The sequence below is a fragment of the Eleutherodactylus coqui genome, chromosome 5, assembly GCF_035609145.1.
Source record: "Eleutherodactylus coqui strain aEleCoq1 chromosome 5, aEleCoq1.hap1, whole genome shotgun sequence".
NCBI classification, from domain to species: domain Eukaryota; kingdom Metazoa; phylum Chordata; class Amphibia; order Anura; family Eleutherodactylidae; genus Eleutherodactylus; species Eleutherodactylus coqui.
The window spans coordinates 223,929,765-223,953,376 of NC_089841.1; the positions used below are offsets into that span (position 1 = coordinate 223,929,765).

The 23,612-nt window shown below is 45.8% G+C and overlaps 1 protein-coding gene across 3 annotated transcripts in view; it reads right to left on the reverse strand.

The window, feature by feature from the left end:
* Nucleotides 1-14,265, reverse strand: part of MPDZ (multiple PDZ domain crumbs cell polarity complex component) — a 136,836-nt gene extending 122,571 nt beyond the window's left edge. For all 3 annotated transcript variants that reach the window (XM_066604271.1, XM_066604270.1, XM_066604269.1), the window contains exon 1: nt 14,193-14,265. The gene's annotated coding sequence lies outside the window, so the exon portion shown is untranslated. The remainder of the gene's footprint in view (nt 1-14,192) is intronic.
* Between the last annotated feature and the right edge of the window lie 9,347 nt (nt 14,266-23,612).

A 23,612-nucleotide genomic window follows, 5' to 3' on the forward strand; every position in this document is an offset into this window, starting at 1 on the left:
CTTTTTTATTTTTCCGTTCACATAGTTGTGCAAGGGCTAATTTCTTGCAGGACGTCCTGTCGTTTGCGGTAGTACCAGTTTGGCATACATACGATTTTCTGATCACTGTTTATTGCATTTTTTCTTGGAGTCAGAATGAAAAAAATGTGCATTTCTGGCGTTCTTAAGTTTTTTTTCCGGACGACGTTCACCGTGTGGGGTAAATAATGCATTACCTTTATAGATTGGACTTTTATGGACACAGTGATACCAAACATGTATTTTTGTTTTATGATTTTGATTCTTTTATTTAGTCTAACCAATGACCTGTAAAAACCCAGTTCATTAATTACACCTTACTGGTGGATGATCCGCAGTGTTTACGCCACGTGGAAACATACCCTATATGTTACATAAACCTACCCTTATAGTGTTCAGTCAGCGCGCGGTCTGTAAAAGTGATTCTGAAATAGTTGCACAATCACTTTTGTCTTTTTTTTTATTAAGAAAGGTTAATGGCGAGCCGACTGGATTAATTGTATAGGCAGATTTCCAAAAATAGAGTACAGCGGCAATTGGATTACATTATTTCACATAATTGGAAAACCTTATGTGGCAAAAAAAAAGGTTGTCATATTTGAATTCAGCGCACTAAAGTTATTATAAGCCACCTATCCGCTTATCTGTTACAAAAATTGTGTTGCAGTGTAATCTTTTGGTTTAAACGTAAACCAAAGACCGGACAACAAATGAAAATCATGCACTTTTCTCTCATTCAGTTTCAGCAGGACTAGAAATCATCGTTGGCTCTTTCACTTCTCGTTGCGTTTAAACACTGTTCGTTCAGTGTTTCACATTGAAAAGTATATGATTCTCAACAATCATATGCCAGTCTAAAAAGTTTGCACAAGTGCGAACCAGTTAGCCGTGACGTCACTTGCTCGTTCAAATGAGAAACGGCTCATATAAAAGGGGCATAAGAGCAGAAAAACATGAACAAAAAAAAAAAAGGTCCCGGTAAAATTCCCATTGGGAATTTCAGTGGAACTTATTTTGTCTGGTTTCCTTTTTTTCGATAGGAAAAAAATAAACACTTTCCAGTAAGATTTTTTTTCTGTCTAAAATATGGAAACTACATGGAATACGCCTTTCAGGTTATTTTTTTACATTCTACATTTCAAACAACTAATAAACAGATCCGTTAAAAATTGATCATAAAGGATTTTGAGGCCCGTAGGCCTGAGGCTCCGGGTGACTTCCGCAGTTCAGCCCTGTCCTCGCCAGACCAGCATAAGTTGGAGCTGAACTGACCCCGTTGACTACAAAAGGTGTATGTCCGGACCATCATTTTAGTGGATGAAATAGCACAGCATGCTGCACTAATTCGTCCAGGATATTCCGTCAGCCCTACGCCAGAGGAGCCTTTGAAGCAGACGTGTATGTGCGTGCACAGGTGATCATGCGCAGTAAAGGTGTTTTTTGTTTGTTTGTATTTCCTGCACTTTTGCTAAGCAATGATGCAGGTATATCTGCGAGCATGGAGCACAATATCACGGCTTCCGCGGTAAAAAAAATAAAATAAAATACCTAGGACTATCTGTTCCTAGCTCATGTGACCTATATGCAGGTCGTCACAGGTCAAAGGCAGAATGAAGAAGATGGACATCAGATAGGTGAGTATACGGGAAATGGGCTGTGGTGGTTGTGTGGTATTAAAAAATTAATTTGCAAAAACCCCAGTTAAAGGCCCATTTAGACACCACAATTATCACTCACAATTTGCTCAAGACCCATCTTTTGAGTGAAAATCATTGTGTCTAAATGTGCCCATCTTTCAGTTTTCTGCCGTTTTTCAGTTCTGCTTGAAAACCATCATTCCGCAGAACAGCTGATAAGCATGCTGTGTTTGCTGTCCATGGTGCTGAATTCTCCATTGGGAGCTAGAGATTACATTGTTTTCTCTTAGCAGCCCCTGGCTGAACAATGGAGCTAATTACAGAGCTCAGACCTCCTGCTGAGTTCTGTAACAGCTCCTAGAAGCTCGTTTGAATGCAAATAAAGCTGATAAAGTACTAATAGCAATTATTGTCTATTAGTACTTTATGCAAAACGATTGCTGATCCTACAATCCTTTGAAAGATTATCTGTGTGTGTAAATGGGCCTTAAGACAAACTCATTATCAGTTTATGCTAATGTTAGATACAAAACCAGTGTATGCCTAAAGGGCTCTTTTAGACAAGCAGATTATCGTTTGACTGAATGAACGAGCGTGAGCAAGTGACGTCACTGGTAGCTCATTTGCTCTTGTGCACTCTATTTATACCAGCAGATACATCATTGGCTCGTTCAGTCTTTCATATATGCTGTATAAGCGAATGAGAAGGACTGAAGGAGCGCTGTTTAGGTCAAACAATAAGTGAACGAGCCAACACTGACTTTTTTATGTCTGCAGAAAAGGAATGGCGAACGATAAGTGCATGATTATTGTTCGCCATTCGCCCACGTTTAAACCAAACGATTATCGTTCACTCTCGCTTGTTAGTTTTTTTGAATAACCACCATTCCATCTAAAAGCATCCTTTAGTAATTCAGGTTTCTGTGCCTGCAATCACTGCACAAGGTAAGGAGCCATTTGCTTTCTGTCTATACACTCTGATAGTGGCCTGGCAAACAGTTAATCGGCATGGGTCTGGGTTGGTGGACCTTGCCTATCAGCAATTCAGAACACTTGGGAAGAAAAAAATGTTTTTTGATTGTGCCTGGAATTTTAGACTTTATTCTGGGTATTTTTGTATCACCATTTCCAAAAATCCCACTCATTTCGTTCTGGGAGCTCTAGTTTTTGAGATATTTCTGATGTCATTCTCTATTTTTGTTATATGTACTTTATTTTCCCGCCAACATTTGCTTACTATTAGTATATATGGTACATATCGCTACCACTGCCCATCAAACTTGGTTTAATCAAACAATTTGTAAAGACATTGAAGAGGAATGGAACATGTGATGAGCATGGAGAAGCTAAAAGCAGATACATTCGATGGACCACAAACCCGAGAACTCATGAAAGACCAGCGTCTCCAAGATACAGAGGACAACTTTGAGGCGCGTGCGCGGTCGTTGTTTTGTATGGTTGTAAAGCGTTTCCTTGGGAACTAGAAGGCCCCAAACTCCGGTAAACTTGTGGAGAATACGCTCACTTCTGTTTCTGAACACTTGGATGTAACATGAACATCAAATTGCAGTCATTGGGGGCTTTCCAGATTGTCTTGGTGATGTAAGTGATGAACGGGGTGAACTATTTCACCAGTAAATAAGGACTGTGGATGATGGGATACACATATGATGGCGGACTACTAGTGAAACATCCAGCACAAATGTCCAGGAATATCTCATCGCAGGAAATCACAAAAATGTTGTTTCATCGACAGATCTTGGAAACTTGTGTTCATGTTCTAGGCTTCTTGGGATTTATCTTGGTACCTTCAGCTTTTGATTGGCAGTCATTACATGTATAATACAATATGTGTAAATGTACACTCTTATATGGACATATGTCATATCTTGATAAGCAGACCTGATGGAGAAAAACTAATGTCATTTTCAGAATCTTTGACATCTATGGTATCCAAAATACCTCAAAAAAGTTCTAACATCTATCTGGAGGTTAAGGGCTCCTGTCCACGGGCGATAGTTCATTGCGTTACGCGCGGCGATAATCCAGCCGCGACTAACGAAGTGCACGCTTTCCATAGCATCGCTATGGAAAGCAAAGACCCCTGGCCACGAGCAGAGAATCATAGCGATTCTCCGCTCAGGGGACTCACTATGCTCACCGCAGAGAACTGACAGTTCTCCTCCCTGCTCCCCGGTGGCGGAATATCACTAGTGATAGTCTGCTTCGCCCGTGGACGGGGGCCTTAGAATGCATTAGATTTTTTTGCACTGAAAAACCCTTTCAAATCTGGATTTACCGTTTTCGGTTTAGATTCTACTTAGTAGTAAAAGAAATTAAAACTGAATGCAAAAAGACTTATGTTTTCTAGTTAAACAAGTTAGGAATGTTTCTCATCTAAGGAATGCATGTGTAATCTCAGCCAAGCAGCATTTTCCCTCTCATTAGGCCTCATGTGATAACACTGAAACACAAGGCTTCCAGATACTCCAGGTATGTCTTCAGCTGTTCCTCAGCCACATCACTAAACACGTTACCAAATCCGCATTTCTGAGGCTGCTAACGAATGCGTGGAATCTGATTGCTAGAAGTTTAATAAGTCAGCCATCTAAAGTATATGGCCGCTGCTTTAGAGCCTCACGTGCAGAACTGTTATTAGTGGACATACATTGGAGCTGCAGCCCGCATACCGGTCTCTATAAGAGCCACTCAGGACCAGAAGGTACGACATAAGCAGGATGCACACTAGACTACTCGCTTGGCCCTAAGGCCGATTCACATCCCTATCTGTTAGCACATTCTTTGCACGGCATACAAGGTGTGGTATCATGTTAGTGGGGAAAAAAATCTAAGTTTCATACTCTTGTATGAAAAAGACAAAGCTATTTTAATTGGCTAATCAGAAAAATGATCCATGCAAGTCCACAGAACTCAGGAGCTTCTTAATCAAGAGAGCGGAGAGCTAGCAGATACATTTTTTGCTTCATAAGACGCACCTCGGTTTTAGCGGGGGGGGGGGGGGAATACGAAAAATATATTTTGAACTCCTCCAGACGAGGCAGGGAGGGAGGTATTACAGGAGGAATAAAGAGCTGTAGTACCGCCTCGGAATGAAGTATATACCACTAGGTCAACCTGACATTCAGGATCCAGGGACAGCTGAGTGTAAATGTAATGGTAGTCTTAATACTTGTCACCCAGCTTTCCAGGAGTGCTGAATGCCACGTTTGACTAGTTATAGCAATGTATGTTGTATAAATGCTTGCAAAAACTCTGCAGTTGACATTCAGGATCCTAGAAGACCTGAGTGACAATGTAATAAAGATTTCATTAGTTGTCACCCAACTTTCCAGGAACCCTGCATGGCATGTCCCGTTATGGTGAGGTATGGGGTATACATTTCAGCACAACTAGGAACCAATCACCTTTACCTACAGGCAGCTCTTCTGAATTGCTATGGAGCCGGCAGCTGTGTGATAAGGATCGCATGTCTGCTCCAAAGCAGGGAAGGAGAGCCACTCGTAGGTACAGCTGATTGGTGAGCACCGGCGAGAACTGCTGCTGCACGCCTGCCCCACCAATCGTCTGCTAGTACAGGCGGCTCTACTCCCCTGCTATGGATACGGCTCTGGACGGCAGCTGTGTGATAAGGACATGCTATCCTTTTCACACAGCTGCCAGCTAGGTCCGAATTTCGGCACATTCACTTTATAGGGCGCACTGAATTCACCCCCAACCTCCCCACTTTTTGGGGGGGGAAAAAGGTGTGTATTAACCCTTTCCAGTCCAATGTCGGGCCTGCCCCGACATCATTTTCCTCCACAGCTCCGATGTCGGGGCAGGCCCGACACTGCAGTGCAGGAGTGGATCTGCTCCCGATCGTCAGGCACATCGGGTGCAGATGCACTCCTTTACTGGTCGTCATCGAGGACCCCCGAGGAGAAGGCAGAAAGGGTTTTTAACCCTTTCTGCCCACTTCTTTATACATTACATAGCGCTCAATTAGCGCTATGCAATGCATAGATTCCGGCCGGCGATCATGTGACTGCCGGTGTTACCTGACCTCCGGCGGTCACATGAACGCCGAGCCGGGAGCCTGCACCGTGCAAGGACCTGCTTACCTGACCAGCGTCTTGTGCATTCTCCTTCTGTCTCCCGACCCGGCGATCATGTGACCGCCAGGTGTCACCTGACCCCAGCGGTCACATGATCGCCGAGCCGGGAGGCAGAAGGAGAATGCACAAGACGCCGGTCAGGTAAGCAGGTCCCTCCCTGCACCCTCCTGAACTCTGTCAGATCAGGAGGGTGCAGGGAAAATGTATTTTTTCTCACCCATTCTCCCAGCTCCAATTTATTTGGAGCTGGGGAAAATGGGTGAGAAAAAATAAATGGATTGGAAAGGGTTAAAGCAAAAAATATGGTAATTCTTCTGGTTATACAATAAAGGCATCACTTCTATAATACTCTTTTTATATATAAGTGTATTTAAAGATTAGCTGCACTTTTCACAAACTTTTAACATGTAAGAGAGAAATGTCAAAAGTTTTGATCGGTGGGGATCCCGCTGCTGAGACCCCTACTGATCACTAGATTGAGGAGGCTGCAGTGTTCACCTAAGCGTTGTGCCCCATTGGCTGTCTTCACTGCTTTTTGGCTCCTCTCAGCAGTTGAAGAAGCTTTCTATAGACCTCAGGGGGACGTCCACTAATCAAAATTTTTGATATGTCTCTGAAATCTCAAAAGTTTCTGAGAAGTGCAGCTACATTTCAGCACCACACATTTTTTGTACTAGGTATGCTTAATGACTTCACCAACAGAAGTCCAGCCAATACCACAAACCAAGGTACAGCTTGATCTACCAAATGTTGGAGATCTATGATCGTATAATTTAACTCATGACTTTATCAACCAGAACCGACAAACCATTACCAATAAGTCATTCAGAAAGCAGCAGTCTGGTATTTCGAGTATACGGTTATAGCAATAATAATGTAACAGAAGCTATGACTGATTGGTCAACAAGACATATGCTGGCTGGGGGCCTGACCACTGAGAACCTAACCAATCAGAAGACTGGAGAGGCAGCCACCCTCAAGAAAACTACTGCCCCATTCACTGTCTCCAACATAAAGGAGAGCATGAATGACAGGATCGAAAGGTACACAACTCAACATAGCCCATTAAAGGGGCTTTCTGGGCAAAAACTAATCCTCAGGATAAGTCATCAATAGTTATTCGCCATCCCTATGACGCACATCTGGCCTACTGCACTGACAGTGGGCCAGGTGATCACCAGCGATGCTGCGTCACAGGTCCTCAGCATTTAAGGATAGGTCATCAATAGTGTTTGCCTGGAAAACCCCTTTAAGCGATCGGTAGAGATTTAGCAGTGAGCTCTTCAACAATCAGGTTTCCAGGACATGGAAGGGCATGTTCAAACAAGCTATGCAAATATACATAAAGTTTTGATACAATCACATGATCTAGGAGCGTGGTAAAAGTGCAAAACTGTGACACTAACTTTGGAGACGTTGTTACAAAGATTAAGGTGTGACGATGCCTCTAAGATGCTGTCAAGAACCATTTCACTTGGAAGTGTTTATTAAAGGTTGCATCGTAGGGCTGCATACAGCCGGTTGGTCTTTTTGTAGTGTGGCAGAAAATCAACGGAATGCCACAACCGAGGGTCAAATTTGGAGTCAAGGGTCAGCAGAATTAAAACATCATAGTGGGACTGGCACACAGATTGACACAAATCCACAGCTAGCCACATTGTGCAGAGTCTATAAACAGATTTGCATACTCGAATATTAATGAGGACAGCGTTGCATAGACTACCTGAGGCAAGTTTGTGGTCAAGCTGTCTGTTGTGAAGACTGCCCATCCCATTGCGCCATTATCGTGAACACATCGCAATGTCGCTCCAGAGATACCTAGCATGAGAAATGGCATAGTGTGGTGTTCAACAAAGAATCGAATTTCTAAGCAATGATGAACACCGAGCGCGGCTTGGAGGAAATGTAGCATTCTGGATATATGTGTACACACACATAGGAGAAGTAGCGATTCTGGAGATTATCACAGTGTCTGCAGATCTGTCAGCCTGCAGCCTCTGAGTCCACGGTAGCGGCCCTGTAAAGACAGATCCTTCCCCACTGCTAAGGAACCATCTTTATGCTACTACAGAAGCTCTATACTCAACGACAGTGTGGATTGCAGAAAAGTTGGAAGGGAGACCCCTAGTGGCAGCCGCTTAAACGTGATTTAGAGTGATAAAGCAAGAACATTTTTAATATAAAGTATATTACAGAAATGATGAGACTAGCAAAAGGTAGTAGATAAGCATAAATTATGTAATAAGCTAGTGCCCCTTTAATTGTACAAAGTGATTCTTGTGGCACTGCTGCAGTCAACCTTCTAACAAAGCTGATCTTACCGAAGGAATCAAACAAGAAAAATAACAAATGGACTCTTCTAGTGATAGTCAGAAAAGGGCTTTGAAGTTTTAAAAACTTTACAGAAAAAAAGCAACTCAAAGTTTGATGTTTCCAGGATTTTTTTTATATATATTTCAGGGAAAAGTGTTCTTCAGGAGATAAAGAAATAAATGTGCATCTGCAACCCCAGAATCCCATGCGGAAGAAATACAACCTTCTAAACATAGAACACTTGATTCAGTAATAGGCTTTAATGCCATATGTCATTGCCTCACACTTGGATAACACTTGGCAAATGGGCTGTGAAGAGGGCGGTCGTCAACAGGAGCCCTTTAACCATTTAGAGGTTTGTAGCAAGTATCAGGCTAGGCCAGATTCAAAAGGATGGATTTGCGCGTGAAAAATTTGCGCACGCAATATGCAGAGAATAGAAACTGCTGATTCTATGGGATCGTTCACATGTGCGTATCTTGTGTGCAAATTGTGATCGCACACACAAAAATACACAGTGTGCTCCATTTTCCTGCGCATTTGCATGGGAAAAGATCACATATTGAACTAATTACGCTAATGGGCCATCTTAATGGCTGACAGCAACGCTGTGCATTCGCACGCGCAAAAGTACAGGAAGAAAACTGTTGGCGTGCAACTGCGCAAAGTTGGTGCCACCCATTCTGCAAAAACACAGTGCAAAACCGCGTGCAAATACGCATATGCTCATGTGAATCCAATCTTAGGCTGGGCTCACACAAGTGTGCGAGGGCTACAAGATATACGTGCACGGAACACAGCCTGTACGTTAGAAACATTCTTTAAGGGCTGCGGGCCAACCATTGCTGTGTACTATTTTGGCATGTATGCGAGAGTAATATGCTCCAAGATAGGACATGCTAAGGTTTTTCTTCTGCTCAATTCGTGTGAGTGTGAATATGGCCACCCATGGGAGATTGATACAGCATTGTTATGAGGAAACATCAGTAATATGTATGACTCTAATCAAAAGAATCCAGTTGATATTCGCGCAGGTTTTCGGCATCTTGCAATGCTCGTGTGCAAGTAGCCTAAGACCGCCTGCACACGGCACAGCCAGATTCCGCATGCTGGAGCCCACAGCGGAATCCAGCCCTGACAGCAGCGGAATCTGTGAGTACCTATCATTTGCTGTCTTTTAGGGCTCCTTCCCACGGACGGATTTCCGCCACGTTGCCCGCAGCTATTAGGTTCTATTGAACCTAATAGCTCAATGCTCACAGTGCGGAATTCCACCGTGGAATTCCGCACCGTGAAATCACCCGACCTCACCCGCGGCATGCTCTATTTGCGCGGTGTACGCGCTGACAGCTTCCATTGCAGTCAATGCAAACCCGTCCATGAAACTGCTTCCCTGTCCACCGCCAGTTGCGTTATATGACGCGGGGCGGCGTGTCATGTGACGCTGTGGGCGTGTCATATGATGCGGCCGGCGCGTCACGTGACGTTGTGGCACATGCGTGCCGAAGCGTCATGCGGGACGGAAGACGCCGGATCTGCAGGTAAGTATGGGGTCTCTGGGGGGCGCCGTGACGGGCGCTGCCGCGGAATTCCGCGGCGGCGCCCGTCACAACCGCTTGCAGCCGGCCTTATCTGTACTGCGGCTCGCCGTCTGGCATGTGCAGTAGTGTTTTTTTCCCGCGCTGTCGCTAAGCAATGATGCGGAATCCGCAACCTGTCCGCAATTACTTCAATACGCGGACTCCACGTGAAAATGGAGCATGCTGCGATTTTTCCTCCGCTTGTAGAAACAACAATTTGTTTCCGCAAGTGTGCAGAAAAAAGGCATTTTTTGTAACATTTGCTGTGGATCCGCGGTGCCTTATGGTGTACTTTAATGTAAAGAAAACCCCTTTGTAGCAGCGCTGCATTCCAGCAGAGGTTTCTGGCTGACTAGTGAGCGGCCCTGCAATCTCCCCTCCTGACTCAAGAGCGGCCCTGCAATCTCCCCTCCGCCAACATTCTTATCACTAATATCCTCTATATAAACACTTCTAACTACTAGAGTACTCTGCAAACACCAACTCCAGCGAAATAAAGCCACACAGAACAAAGAATACGCATCACATTTACACGCAACGATTATAATAATCAGTCAAACAAACAAATTTGAGCGATAATCGTTAAGTGTAAATGCGGAAAAAAAATACTCACTATTCGTTCGCAGTTGTTTATCGCCGAATTTCAGTCAGCGGAAAAAACTCACCGGCTTTTCGTTTCGTATGAATGCTCCCCGCACGCATACACGCCAAGATAGTGCATGGCGATTGGCGGCTAGTGCGCAAAATCATTGCATCCTTGCTGCGCGCCTTGTGACCGTCTCATGCGGGCAGCAAGCTGTGAATTCCGCTCATGTGAAGCCGCCCTTATTTTACTAGAACATGTCATCAGTCCATGATCCAACTACTGGGGCGCCGCTGATCACCTGACAGAAGGGGTATAAGTCACTCAGCACTTTTGTCCTGTAGAGGGGGGCTGGAAGTCATTAGCCCACCACAATCAGCTCTGTACTCAGAGGACTGCTGGCATGGGACCCCACTGATCAGGAAGTGATAGCATACCTAGGTCATCACTTCTTAGGGCGGGCCCATTAGGAGCGTAATGTAATCACGTATTACGTGGTGGATGGAGTCAGTAAAGGTACGTCGATTTCCACTGACCGCTCACACTAGCAATTTTTTTAATTGTGTATAATATGCAGGTAAAAAAGAACGCAGCAGGTTTTGTTTTACCGCATATTAGGCGTAATAGAGCCCAACTGTTCTCCATGGGCGCGTAATAAATGCTGTACAAACGCAGTCACGTTGAGTATGCGCAGCGTTTATATACAAGGTTGCTAAGCGACAGAGTAGGAAATTTTAAAAAGAAACAAGTCAGATTGCGTGAGGTCCGCTGTCCTGCGCAGTGCAAAAATCACTGCCCCATGCATGCTCACCGCCAGATCACACAGTGGTAGAACGCAGCCCTATGCACGCAGCATTTTACGCATACGCTTTTATGACTCAGCCCTAACGGTGATCCAATTGTTAAACCCTGTTAAATCACCAGAATCGGAGCTAAACTCCATCCCGGTGGTTGCAGGGGGATCGCGGCTGTGGATTTTGCACTGCCGATCTGCTGTGGACACTCCGCAGCCAATGTGCCCTACGTCGGGCTGCGCTTTCCACAGTTAGCCTATGGAGAGCATGTCATGCGAGGTCTGCAGGTGATTAATCGCTGCGGATCTTGCAATGACAACTCGGCCATGGACAGCCAGCCGGTCAATTTGCAGCAGAACGCCCGCAGGGGTATTCAGTTGCAGGTCGGCAGCGGACATGCCGTCTCTAATCCCACACAATTTGGCGCCGTTTTATCGTGTATTTCTGTGCAGAATTCGCCGTTTCATTGAGAAGAGGTGAGCTCCGCAGCGAAAGTGGCAATAAAATGTACATGCTGTGGAACTGAATTCTGCACTCATGTCAATTTCCGCTCGGGTTTTGTGCAGATTATTTCCACAGCTTGTGGACAAGATTTTCTTAATCTTTGCTGCTACTGTAAATTTCGGAGAATTTCCATGGAAATTCTGCAGCACATCCCGCCCGCCTGGACCCCCCTTTCAGTGACCTAGGTGCCTGTACACAGCAAATCCCAGTTGTGGGTAGCACACGCATTTTACCACCAATTGCTGGGCTGCAGCGGTACTTGGAACTGGAAGCAAAGGCGCATACAGGTGCAGCTCAGCAATTAGAGGTAAAATGCATGCGCTACATGCAGCAGGGACGCACCGTGTGCTGCCACCCTTACAATGGAAATGTGTTCTGTTGGTGGCAGGTAATGTAGAACGGTTACTGCTTAAGGCCGCAGTCAGACGAGCGGTTTTTCTGTGCACGAATAGGCGCGCAAAAAGATCGCATCTATTAGAACCAATGCTTTCCTATGAAACTGTTCACATGTACGTTTTTTAGAGGTGCAAAATACTCGCACTTGCCAAAGACAGGACATGCGAGTGCAACTCGCATCTAAAGGTCCGTGGTGCGCGCAAAGATAGGACTAGAGACAAGCGAGCACGCTCGTTTAAGGCTGATGCTCGAGCAAGCATCGATCTTCTCCAGTAACTGATAACTCTCTCTTCCCCCCCCCCCTCCCCCGCATGGTGCTCGGACGAGTAATCAGTTACTCGAGATGACCGATGCTCGCTAGAGCATCAACCTTAAACGAGCGTGCTCACTCATCTCTAGACCTGACCTATCTTTGGAGCATGCTTCCCATAGACTCCTTTGGGAACTGGAAAACACGCACCTCCAATCGTGTGAACGGGCTACTTCAAATAGCTGGGATTCACCCAGGGGCGCAATTTTATTTGCGCTAAAAAAAAAAAAACGCTTGTCTGACCCCGGCTTAAAGTTGTAAAGAAGAAATAGGGAGAGAGCAGCGAGCGGGCGCCAGCAATATGTGCGCCACAAAGTGGTGTATATAAAACACGCAGTCGTAAACATAGCGTTACACCGAATCCACGCACACCTGCCAGGGTCGTCTTTTTCTGTACTGCGGATGGTCCGCACGGCTCGCCGCCGCACATGCGCAGTACAGGTTGTTTTTTTTAACTCCTGCTTTTCCCGTGGAATCTGCGGATCGGTCGGCTTTCAATGGAACCGTGCGGAAATCGCAGGAAAATGGAGCATGCTGCGATTTTTCATTTCCGCTTGAGCGCATGAAGTATCTGTTTTGCATTGCATGCTATGGAGGGTTATTGCTGCGGAATCCGGGGGCGGACGCCCGCTCGGGACCCAGCGGCAAAAATGCGCCCATGTGCGTTGGACCTCAGTCAGCCGCAACAATCAGCTACTGGATACGATGATGCGTAAATACGGTCACACTAATAGAGAAGCATATCTGCGACAACTGCGATTACTCAATGACGTGCTGACAATCCCCATACATATCTTGGCATGTAGGCGCAGGAAATGCGCCCCAAGATAGTGTGTGCCGCCATCTTTTTTGCGGGTCCATTCCACATGGTGCGTGGAGAGGGCAATTGAATTTCAATGTAAAAATTAGTACCACATATTACAAGCGCAAAACCCACGCGCTGCATACGCCCATGCGAGAGGTATAATCCCTCTGCGCCAGAATTCCGTGCGTCGGCGTTAGACGTCTACCAAAATACACGCGTGGAACTAAGACGATGCGCGGCGACATCCTTACAGAACAGATGGTCCCCATCACATTATAACCAATGGGGCGCGATTCCTACGAGCGTATTTGCAAGCGCGATACACAGAGAATAGAATTCAACGGGTTCGTTCACGTTTCCGTATTTCGCACGGGCACCGCGGTCACGCAAAATGTAAAAAAATACAACCTGCTCTATTTTTTTGTATAATTGCACACCAAACGGTCCTCATAGACGTCAATGTGGATGCGCAAATGTGCGTGCAGTGCGCAAGGAGGTGCGTGGAACGCTGCGTAACTCCGCTGGGGAAAAAAACGTATCTGGAGGTAATTAGCTAATCAGCACGCCTCGCGGGCACAGAAAGCACGGTAACATACACCGATGCGCGAGCAAAAAAGCATTGTTGATGTGCGTCCGCTCGTGTGGAGGCGGCCTCCGGACTTGCTCCCATAAGCGCATTTCAGTTGCGGAAAAATACCACGCATTAGCACGCCCAGAATACGTTCACGCACGCATTTTTCAGCCGCCATGCTTTTGTGTGCGCTACATTTGCATACTCAAAAAAAAAAAATCCTGCCTAACATCCCAGAGATGACGGACGTACGTATACACGCAGGGGTCCAGCCTACGTCCTGCACATTTATACACGCGCAACAATTTCAACAGCTTGCGAATGCCCACCAAGATGGCGTCACGCCGCCGATTAATTAATTTGTTAAAAGGTTAAAAAAATACGCTCATTAAAACCAGCGTGCCGTATTTATTGCGTATTCCGTGCGCAGACCCCGCTGGGGTGAACGACCCCACAGCCTCCCACCGCCCTGACAGGGCGACCTATCACATTATAGATGCCCACCAACACTGAGAAGTGACCCCACGCATGGCAGGGCTGTAACGGAATGATGGCGACCCGCCCACCTGTTGTCGGCGCTCCGGTCTGCCGCCGCCGGGGTTCTCCGACGAGCTCCGCTGTGCTGAGGCCGCTGGCGGTCCACGCTCTGTGACGTCACCCCGCTGGCGGCGCTCTGACGTCATGGGCAGTGGGGGCGGCCGGCGGAGGGGAGATGCGGTGGGATGCGGAGGGGGGACAAAGGCGGGAGAGGGAGGGGATGCTGCGCTCTCCTCAGGAGGGAGGAGGTGGGTTAGCGGCCGCTATGGGTCCTCCGCCAGACGGGGGATGCTGCGGGTTACCGGCCGGTCCTCTGACAGACTCGGCGCTGTGCCGGACCGCCGGACGCGTCTGCTGGGTTGGAGCGGAGGAGAAAGATACCAAGTGCTGGACGGCGGACATGGCGGCGTTAACCCCTTAGTGGCCAGCCTGCTCTGGGCCTTAGGGACCAGTGATTTTCATCCTCCCATGATATGAGGTGTCAGGCTGCGTTGGGCCTTCCACTTTTTGCTCCATTCGGAGCCCGTCCGTCTCTGGACGGAACCGAATAGCGCCGGACGGACCCCGTTGACTGTAATGGGGTCAGTCCGCTAGCGGCGCACCACTTTTGCAGTATTCTGAGCCGGGTGTCCGAGGGGGCCACCGAGCGGATGTGGATGTGAAATCGGCTTCATTTGCTGACGTAGTTGTGTGAGGGCTTGTATTTTGGGGCGAGTTGTACTGTATATTCTCATGGCCGCACTCCAGGGTACTGGTAGTGTGGGATAGAATTTGTAATATATTTGGGGGGGGGGGGGGAATGGAAAAAAACGTGCAGAAAATCTGCTGTTTTGGTGTTTTTTTTAAATTTTTGTTGTGTTCACTAATCAGCTAAAATAGTAATATGATTTTCTTCTGTGGATCGGCACGATTGCTGCGATACCAAGTTTATAGACATTTTTTACTACTTTTGCACAGTAAACACACTTTTAATGCCACAGGACGTAAACTTACATCATGGGGGCATGCTATCTGGCGCAACTGGATGTAAGTCTATGTCCTGTGTTTAACGTATCGCCATGTTGACAATCGTGGCAACCCTGTAGTGACGACTTCTAACATAGTTAGCAGCCAATCACTAATTGCTGCGCTAGGGATCGCTGTGATTGGTCAGCCAATCACAGAGCAGCACCCCGAGTTTGCGCTGTTTACAGTGTGATCTCTCTGCAAGCGCCAGTGTGTTTCCAGTGGGTGTAGAGAGACCTGTGTGAAAATAGAGAACCTTTATATTGATCATTGGTGGTGTAGCTATGATCAGTATAGTAGTGTAGTGCAGGTGTAGCTGTGATCAGTATAGTAGTGTAGTGCAGGTGTAGCTGTGATCAGTATAGTAGTGTAGTGCAGGTGTAGCTGTGATCAGTATAGTAGTGCGGTGTAGGTGTAGCGGTGATCAGTATAGTAGTGTAGTGCAGGTGTAGCTGTGATCAGTATAGTAGTGTAGTGCAGGTGTAGCTGTGATCAGTACAGTAGTGTAGTGCAGGTGTAGCTGTGATCAGTATAGTAGTGTAGTGCAGGTGTAGCTGTGATCAGTATAGTAGTGTAGTGCAGGTGTAGCTATGATCAGTATAGTAGTGTAGTGCAGGTGTAGCTGTGATCAGTATAGTAGTGTAGTGCAGGTGTAGCTGTGATCAGTATAGTAGTGTAGTGCAGGTGTAGCTGTGATCAGTATAGTAGTGTAGTGCAGGTGTAGCGGTGATCAGTATAGTAGTGTAGTGCAGGTGTAGCGGTGATCAGTATAGTAGTGTAGTGCAGGTGTAGCTGTGATCAGTACAGTAGTGTAGTGCAGGTGTAGCTGTGATCAGTATAGTAGTGTAGTGCAGGTGTAGCTGTGATCGGTATAGTAGTGTAGTGCAGGTGTAGCTGTGATCAGTAGTGTAGTGTAGTGCAGGTGTAGCTGTGATCAGTATAGTAGTGTAGTGCAGGTGTAGCTGTGATCGGTATAGTAGTGTAGTGCAGGTGTAGCTGTGATCAGTAGTGTAGTGTAGTGCAGGTGTAGCTGTGATCAGTATAGTAGTGTAGTGCAGGTGTAGCTGTGATCAGTATAGTAGTGTAGTGCAGGTGTAGCTGTGATCAGTATGTCAGTGTAGTGCAGGTGTAGCTGTGATCAGTATAGTAGTGTAGTGCAGGTGTAGCTGTGATCAGTATAGTAGTGTAGTGCAGGTGTAGCTGTGATCAGTATAGTAGTGTAGTGCAGGTGTAGCTGTGATCAGTATAGTGTAGTGCAGGTGTAGCTGTGATCAGTATAGTAGTGTAGTGCAGGTGTAGCTGTGATCAGTATAGTAGTGTAGTGCAGGTGTAGCTGTGATCAGTATAGTAGTGTAGTGCAGGTGTAGCTGTGATCAGTCTAGTAGTGTAGTGCAGGTGTAGCTGTGATCAGTCTAGTAGTGTAGTGCAGGTGTAGCTGTGATCAGTCTAGTAGTGTAGTGCAGGTGTAGCTATGATCAGTCTAGTAGTGTAGTGCAGGTGTAGCTGTGATCAGTCTAGTAGTGTAGTGCAGGTGTAGCTGTGATCAGTCTAGTAGTGTAGTGCAGGTGTAGCTGTGATCAGTATAGTAGTGTAGTGCAGGTGTAGCCGTGATCAGTATAGTAGTGTAGTGCAGGTGTAGCCGTGATCAGTATAGTAGTGTAGTGCAGGTGTAGCCGTGATCAGTATAGTAGTGTAGTGCAGGTGTAGCTGTGATCAGTATAGTAGTGTAGTGCAGGTGTTGCGGTGATCAGTATTGTAGTGTAGTGCAGGTGTAGCTGTGATCAGTATTGTAGTGTAGTGCAGGTGTAGCTGTGATCAGTATGTCAGTGTAGTGCAGGTGTAGCTGTGATCAGTATGTCAGTGTAGTGCAGGTGTAGCTGTGATCAGTATGTCAGTGTAGTGCAGGTGTAGCTGTGATCAGTATGTCAGTGTAGTGCAGGTGTAGCTGTGATCAGTATAGTAGTGTAGTGCAGGTGTAGCTGTGATCAGTATAGTAGTGTAGTGCAGGTGTAGCTGTGATCAGTATAGTAGTGTAGTGCAGGTGTAGCTGTGATCAGTATAGTAGTGTAGTGCAGGTGTAGCTGTGATCAGTATATTAGTGTGGTGCAGGTGTAGCTGTGATCAGTATAGTAGTGCAGGTGTAGCTGTGATCAGTATAGTAGTGTAGTGCAGGTGTAGCTGTGATCAGTATAGTAGTGTAGTGCAGGTGTAGCTGTGATCAGTATAGTAGTGTAGTGCAGGTGTAGCTGTGATCAGTAGTGTAGTGCAGGTGTAGCTGTGATCAGTATAGTGTAGTGCAGGTGTAGCTGTGATCAGTAGTGTAGTGTAGTGCAGGTGTAGCTGTGATCAGTAGTGTAGTGTAGTGCAGGTGTAGCTGTGATCAGTAGTGTAGTGCAGGTGTAGCTGTGATCAGTAGTGTAGTGTAGTGCAGGTGTAGCTGTGATCAGTAGTGTAGTGTAGTGCAGGTGTAGCTGTGATCGGTATAGTAGTGTAGTGCAGGTGTAGCTGTGATCGGTTTAGTAGTGTAGTGCAGGTGTAGCTGTGATCAGTATAGTAGTGTAGTGCAGGTGTAGCTGTGATCAGTATAGTAGTGTAGTGCAGGTGTAGCTGTGATCAGTATAGTGTAGTGCAGGTGTAGCTGTGATCAGTATAGTAGTGTAGTGCAGGTGTAGCTGTGATCAGTATGTCAGTGTAGTGCAGGTGTAGCTGTGATCAGTATGTCAGTGTAGTGCAGGTGTAGCTGTGATCAGTATGTCAATGTAGTGCAGGTGTAGCTGTGATCAGTATGTCAATGTAGTGCAGGTGTAGCTGTGATCAGTATGTCAATGTAGTGCAGGTGTAGCTGTGATCAGTATGTCAATGTAGTGCAGGTGTAGCTGTGATCAGTATAGTAGTGTAGTGCAGGTGTAGCTGTGATCAGTATAGTAGTGTAGTGCAGGTGTAGCTGTGATCAGTATAGTAGTGTAGTGCAGGTGTAGCTGTGATCAGTATAGTAGTGTAGTGCAGGTGTAGCTGTGATCAGTATAGTAGTGTGCAGGTGTAGCTGTGATCAGTATAGTAGTGTAGTGCAGGTGTAGCGGTGATCAGTATAGTAGTGTAGTGCAGGTGTAGCGGTGATCAGTATAGTAGTGTAGTGCAGGTGTAGCGGTGATCAGTATAGTAGTGTAGTGCAGGTGTAGCTGTGATCAGTATAGTAGTGTGGTGCAGGTGTAGCTGTGATCAGTATAGTAGTGTGGTGCAGGTGTAGCTGTGATCAGTATAGTAGTGTGGTGCAGGTGTAGCTGTGATCAGTATAATAGTGTGGTGCAGGTGTAGCTGTGATCAGTATAATAGTGTAGTGCAGGTGTAGCTGTGATCAGTATAATAGTGTAGTGCAGGTGTAGCTGTGATCAGTATAATAGTGTAGTGCAGGTGTAGCTGTGATCTGTATAATAGTGTAGTGCAGGTGTAGCTGTGATCAGTATAGTAGTAGTGTCGGTGTAGCTGTGATCAGTATAGTAGTGTAGTGCAGGTGTTGCGGTGATCAGTATAGTAGTGTAGTGCAGGTGTAGCTGTGATCAGTATGTCAGTGTAGTGCAGGTGTAGCTGTGATCAGTATGTCAATGTAGTGCAGGTGTAGCTGTGATCAGTATGTCAATGTAGTGCAGGTGTAGCTGTGATCAGTATGTCAATGTAGTGCAGGTGTAGCTGTGATCAGTATGTCAATGTAGTGCAGGTGTAGCTGTGATCAGTATAGTAGTGTAGTGCAGGTGTAGCTGTGATCAGTATAGTAGTGTAGTGCAGGTGTAGCTGTGATCAGTATAGTAGTGTGCAGGTGTAGCTGTGATCAGTATAGTAGTGTGCAGGTGTAGCTGTGATCAGTATAGTAGTGTGCAGGTGTAGCTGTGATCAGTATAGTAGTGTAGTGCAGGTGTAGCTGTGATCAGTATAGTAGTGTAGTGCAGGTGTAGCTGTGATCAGTATAGTAGTGTAGTGCAGGTGTAGCTGTGATCAGTATAGTAGTGTAGTGCAGGTGTAGCTGTGATCAGTAGTGTAGTGCAGGTGTAGCTGTGATCAGTAGTGTAGTGCAGGTGTAGCTGTGATCAGTCTAGTAGTGTAGTGCAGGTGTAGCTGTGATCAGTCTAGTAGTGTAGTGCAGGTGTAGCTGTGATCAGTCTAGTAGTGTAGTGCAGGTGTAGCTGTGATCAGTCTAGTAGTGTAGTGCAGGTGTAGCTGTGATCAGTCTAGTAGTGTAGTGCAGGTGTAGCTGTGATCAGTCTAGTAGTGTAGTGCAGGTGTAGCTGTGATCAGTCTAGTAGTGTAGTGCAGGTGTAGCTGTGATCAGTATAGTAGTGTAGTGCAGGTGTAGCCGTGATCAGTATAGTAGTGTAGTGCAGGTGTAGCTGTGATCAGTATAGTAGTGTAGTGCAGGTGTTGCGGTGATCAGTATTGTAGTGTAGTGCAGGTGTAGCTGTGATCAGTATTGTAGTGTAGTGCAGGTGTAGCTGTGATCAGTATAGTAGTGTAGTGCAGGTGTAGCTGTGATCAGTATGTCAGTGTAGTGCAGGTGTAGCTGTGATCAGTATGTCAGTGTAGTGCAGGTGTAGCTGTGATCAGTATGTCAGTGTAGTGCAGGTGTAGCTGTGATCAGTATGTCAGTGTAGTGCAGGTGTAGCTGTGATCAGTATAGTAGTGTAGTGCAGGTGTAGCTGTGATCAGTATAGTAGTGTAGTGCAGGTGTAGCTGTGATCAGTATAGTAGTGTAGTGCAGGTGTAGCTGTGATCAGTATAGTAGTGTAGTGCAGGTGTAGCTGTGATCAGTATAGTAGTGTAGTGCAGGTGTAGCTGTGATCAGTATAGTAGTGTAGTGCAGGTGTAGCTGTGATCAGTATAGTAGTGTAGTGCAGGTGTAGCTGTGATCAGTATAGTAGTGTAGTGCAGGTGTAGCTGTGATCAGTATAGTAGTGTAGTACAGGTGTAGCTGTGATCAGTATAGTAGTGTAGTGCAGGTGTAGCTGTGATCAGTATATTAGTGTGGTGCAGGTGTAGCTGTGATCAGTATAGTAGTGCAGGTGTAGCTCTGATCAGTATAGTAGTGTAGTGCAGGTGTAGCTGTGATCAGTATAGTAGTGTAGTGCAGGTGTAGCTGTGATCAGTAGTGTAGTGCAGGTGTAGCTGTGATCAGTATAGTGTAGTGCAGGTGTAGCTGTGATCAGTAGTGTAGTGTAGTGCAGGTGTAGCTGTGATCAGTCTAGTAGTGTAGTGCAGGTGTAGCTGTGATCAGTCTAGTAGTGTAGTGCAGGTGTAGCTGTGATCAGTAGTGTAGTGTAGTGCAGGTGTAGCTGTGATCAGTAGTGTAGTGTAGTGCAGGTGTAGCGGTGATCAGTATAGTAGTGTAGTGTAGTGCAGGTGTAGCTGTGATCAGTATAGTAGTGTAGTGCAGGTGTAGCTGTGATCAGTATAGTAGTGTAGTGCAGGTGTAGCTGTGATCAGTATGTTAGTGTAGTGTAGTGCAGGTGTAGCTGTGATCAGTATGTTAGTGTAGTGCAGGTGTAGCTGTGATCAGTGTAGTGTCCTGTAATCACCTACCTAATAAAAGTTTTTTTCTGAGTGCATAATACATTTTTATAGTACCATAGCACGCAGAAGAAAGCGTACACACTTATTGCAGGCCCCAGATCCCTGACTTGACTGGGAACTCAGGGATATAATTTAATACAGAAGAGCTCAAAGTGTGGGGGGAGGGGCTTTTTTCAGTTTTTTTTCTTTTTCAGATGACTTTATTGCCCACATTGTTGCCCAAACTAATTTATATGCCAAGAATTTTATTCAAGAAAATTACATCTCCAGTTATGCAAGACCCAACAAATGGATCCCTGTGGATGCATTAGAGATCAAAAAATTTTAGAGTCTTGTATAATGTATGGGACTAGTAAATAAGCCAACTAGTAAACAGGCCCACTGGAGCACAGATATTTTGTACCATACCCCCAATAGTCTGCATGCAATGTCAATGATGCGTTTTGAAATTATCATTGAATTCTTGCATTATAATGATAATAACGCAGTGCCCACCCAGCGATCACTTATATGAAATCAAGACGGTAATAGAGCATTTTAATGCTAAGTTTGCCCAGGCATGCACCCCCGAGAAGAATATTTCTGTAGACGAGTCCCTGGTACATTTCAAAGGGAAGCTTAAATTCTGCCAGTACCTGCCCAGTAAGAGGATCGGTAGGTTGTGAAAATGTGCACAGCTTCTACATCAAAGTACATCCATAAGCTCAACATTTCTAAAGGGAAGGACACCAAAATTGAGCCCCCAGAATCCCCCCATCCTCCCCCGTGCTGAGAAATTGCAGAAAAAATTGTATGCAAACTGGTGCTCCCAGTGTTACCATCAGTACATGGATAATTTTTACATAAGTGTTCTGTTATTTCAGAGCCTCGCTTCCAGAAGAACAGTGGCATGTGACAGTGTTAGAAAAAAAAATCAGAAAAGTCTCCCTAAGACGCTGCTTGGGCAAACTCTCAGAAGGGGTGAGAGGCGGACGACTATGCAGCGACAAAGAAATGTGTATCAAGTATAAGAACAAGAGGGATATCCTTATATTGAGTACAATACATGGCCACAGCTGTACCCCCTGCCCAATACGAGGTACCCATACAGAGACCCCCTGTAAGCCAGACTGCATCATTGATTACAATAGGTACACGGGAGGGGTTGACCTGCCTGATCAAGTACTCGGGCTATACATTGCCATGCGAAAAACAAGGGTGTGCTATAAAAAACTGGCTGTGCACATCCTACAGGTGGCTCTGTATAATGCCTACATGCTATATTGATGTGCCGATTAGAGGGGCACCTTCCTTGAATTTCAGGAGGAAGTCATCAAGGCCCTAATATTTGAGGACCAAGAAGTGGGGGAAGCCAGTATTTCTGGAAATGAGGCCACACGTACCAGGGCAACACTTTCCTAGTGAAGTTCCCTCCGCTGGTAAGAAGGAAAGGACCCAAAAGAGGTGCAGAGTTTGCTATAAATGAGGGATAAGGAAGGACATCATTGTGAAAATGTGCTCCACACAACCCAGCCTGTGCATAAAAGATTGTTTCAAAATCTACCGTACATCCCTGGAATTTTATTGTTTTAAATTATCATATGTTTTACCCTGATGTACTCCGCACCGCTTGTACATAAAGCCACATGCGGGTCCTTCCCTTCGGAGCCCTGCCATGTGCCCAAACAACAGTTTATGTCTACATATGGGGGATTTCTGGGCTTGAGTTTTCAACTCAAATTGTTAAAAAAAATATTTCTCAAACACCTGTGGGTTTAAAATGCTCATTACACCTTTTGATAAATTCCCTGAGGGGTTTAGTTTCCAAAACGGGGTCCGTTCTTGGGGGTTTCAATTGTATGGGTACCTTAGGGGCACTGCAAACACTATGATTATTCAGTCATAATATCGTTCCTTTTCTGAGCCCTGCCATGTACCCAAAATGGAGATTCCATCCACATATGGGGCATTTCTAAAAACTACAGAATCAGGGTAATACATTCTGAGTTTTGTTTTTTTTGCCAATTCCGGCTGTGTTATTGAAAAAAAAAGGTTTTAAATTGAAAATCTGCAAAAAAAAAAAAAGAAACTATTCTAATTTCTGATGCATTTTCTTTAATTCATGTAAAACATCTAAAAATCCACATCTGAACTGAATTATTCCTTAAAAAATTCAGCTTTTGAAATGTGCTAGTAAATTTGATAAATTACTGCAGAATTTATATACTTTGTGGAGTCCTAAAAAAAAACACTTAAAGAATTGTTGCAGTGTAAAGTAGGCCTATGTAAAAACTTAAATTATTAACTATTTTGTAGTGTTTGACTATCTGTCTTAGGCTGCATTCCCACGAATGTATATCGGCTCGGTTTTCACGCCGAGCTGATATACGTCGTCCTCATCTGCAGGGGGGGAGGATGGAAGAGCCAGGAGCAGGAACTGAGCTCCTGCCCCCTCTCTGCCTCCTCTCCGCCCCTCTGCACTATTTGCAATGAGAGGAGGCGGGATGGGGTGGGGCTAAGTTCCGAGAATTAGCCCCGCCCTCGTCCCGCCTCTCCTCATTGCAAATAGTAGAGAGGGGGCGGGAGCTCAGTTCCTGCTCCTGGCTCTTCCATCCTCCCCCCCCCCTTGCAGATGAGGACAATGTATATCGGATCGGCGTGCAGGTGAGAGCCGTGCCTGCAGTTACAAGCGCTGGCCAGTACATGGAGGTCGGTGCGGAGGCTTCCACTCTGACTTCTGTGTAGTGGTGGCGCTGACAGAATGCACCTACTCAGCTGATCAGTTGGGGTCCCCAACAACAGACCAGCCAATGAACTATTGATAACTTATCCTGATGATAGCTCATCAAGTTATTTTTCCCTGGAAAACCCCTTACGCTCCATGACGAATACATCAGAAGAGGCAT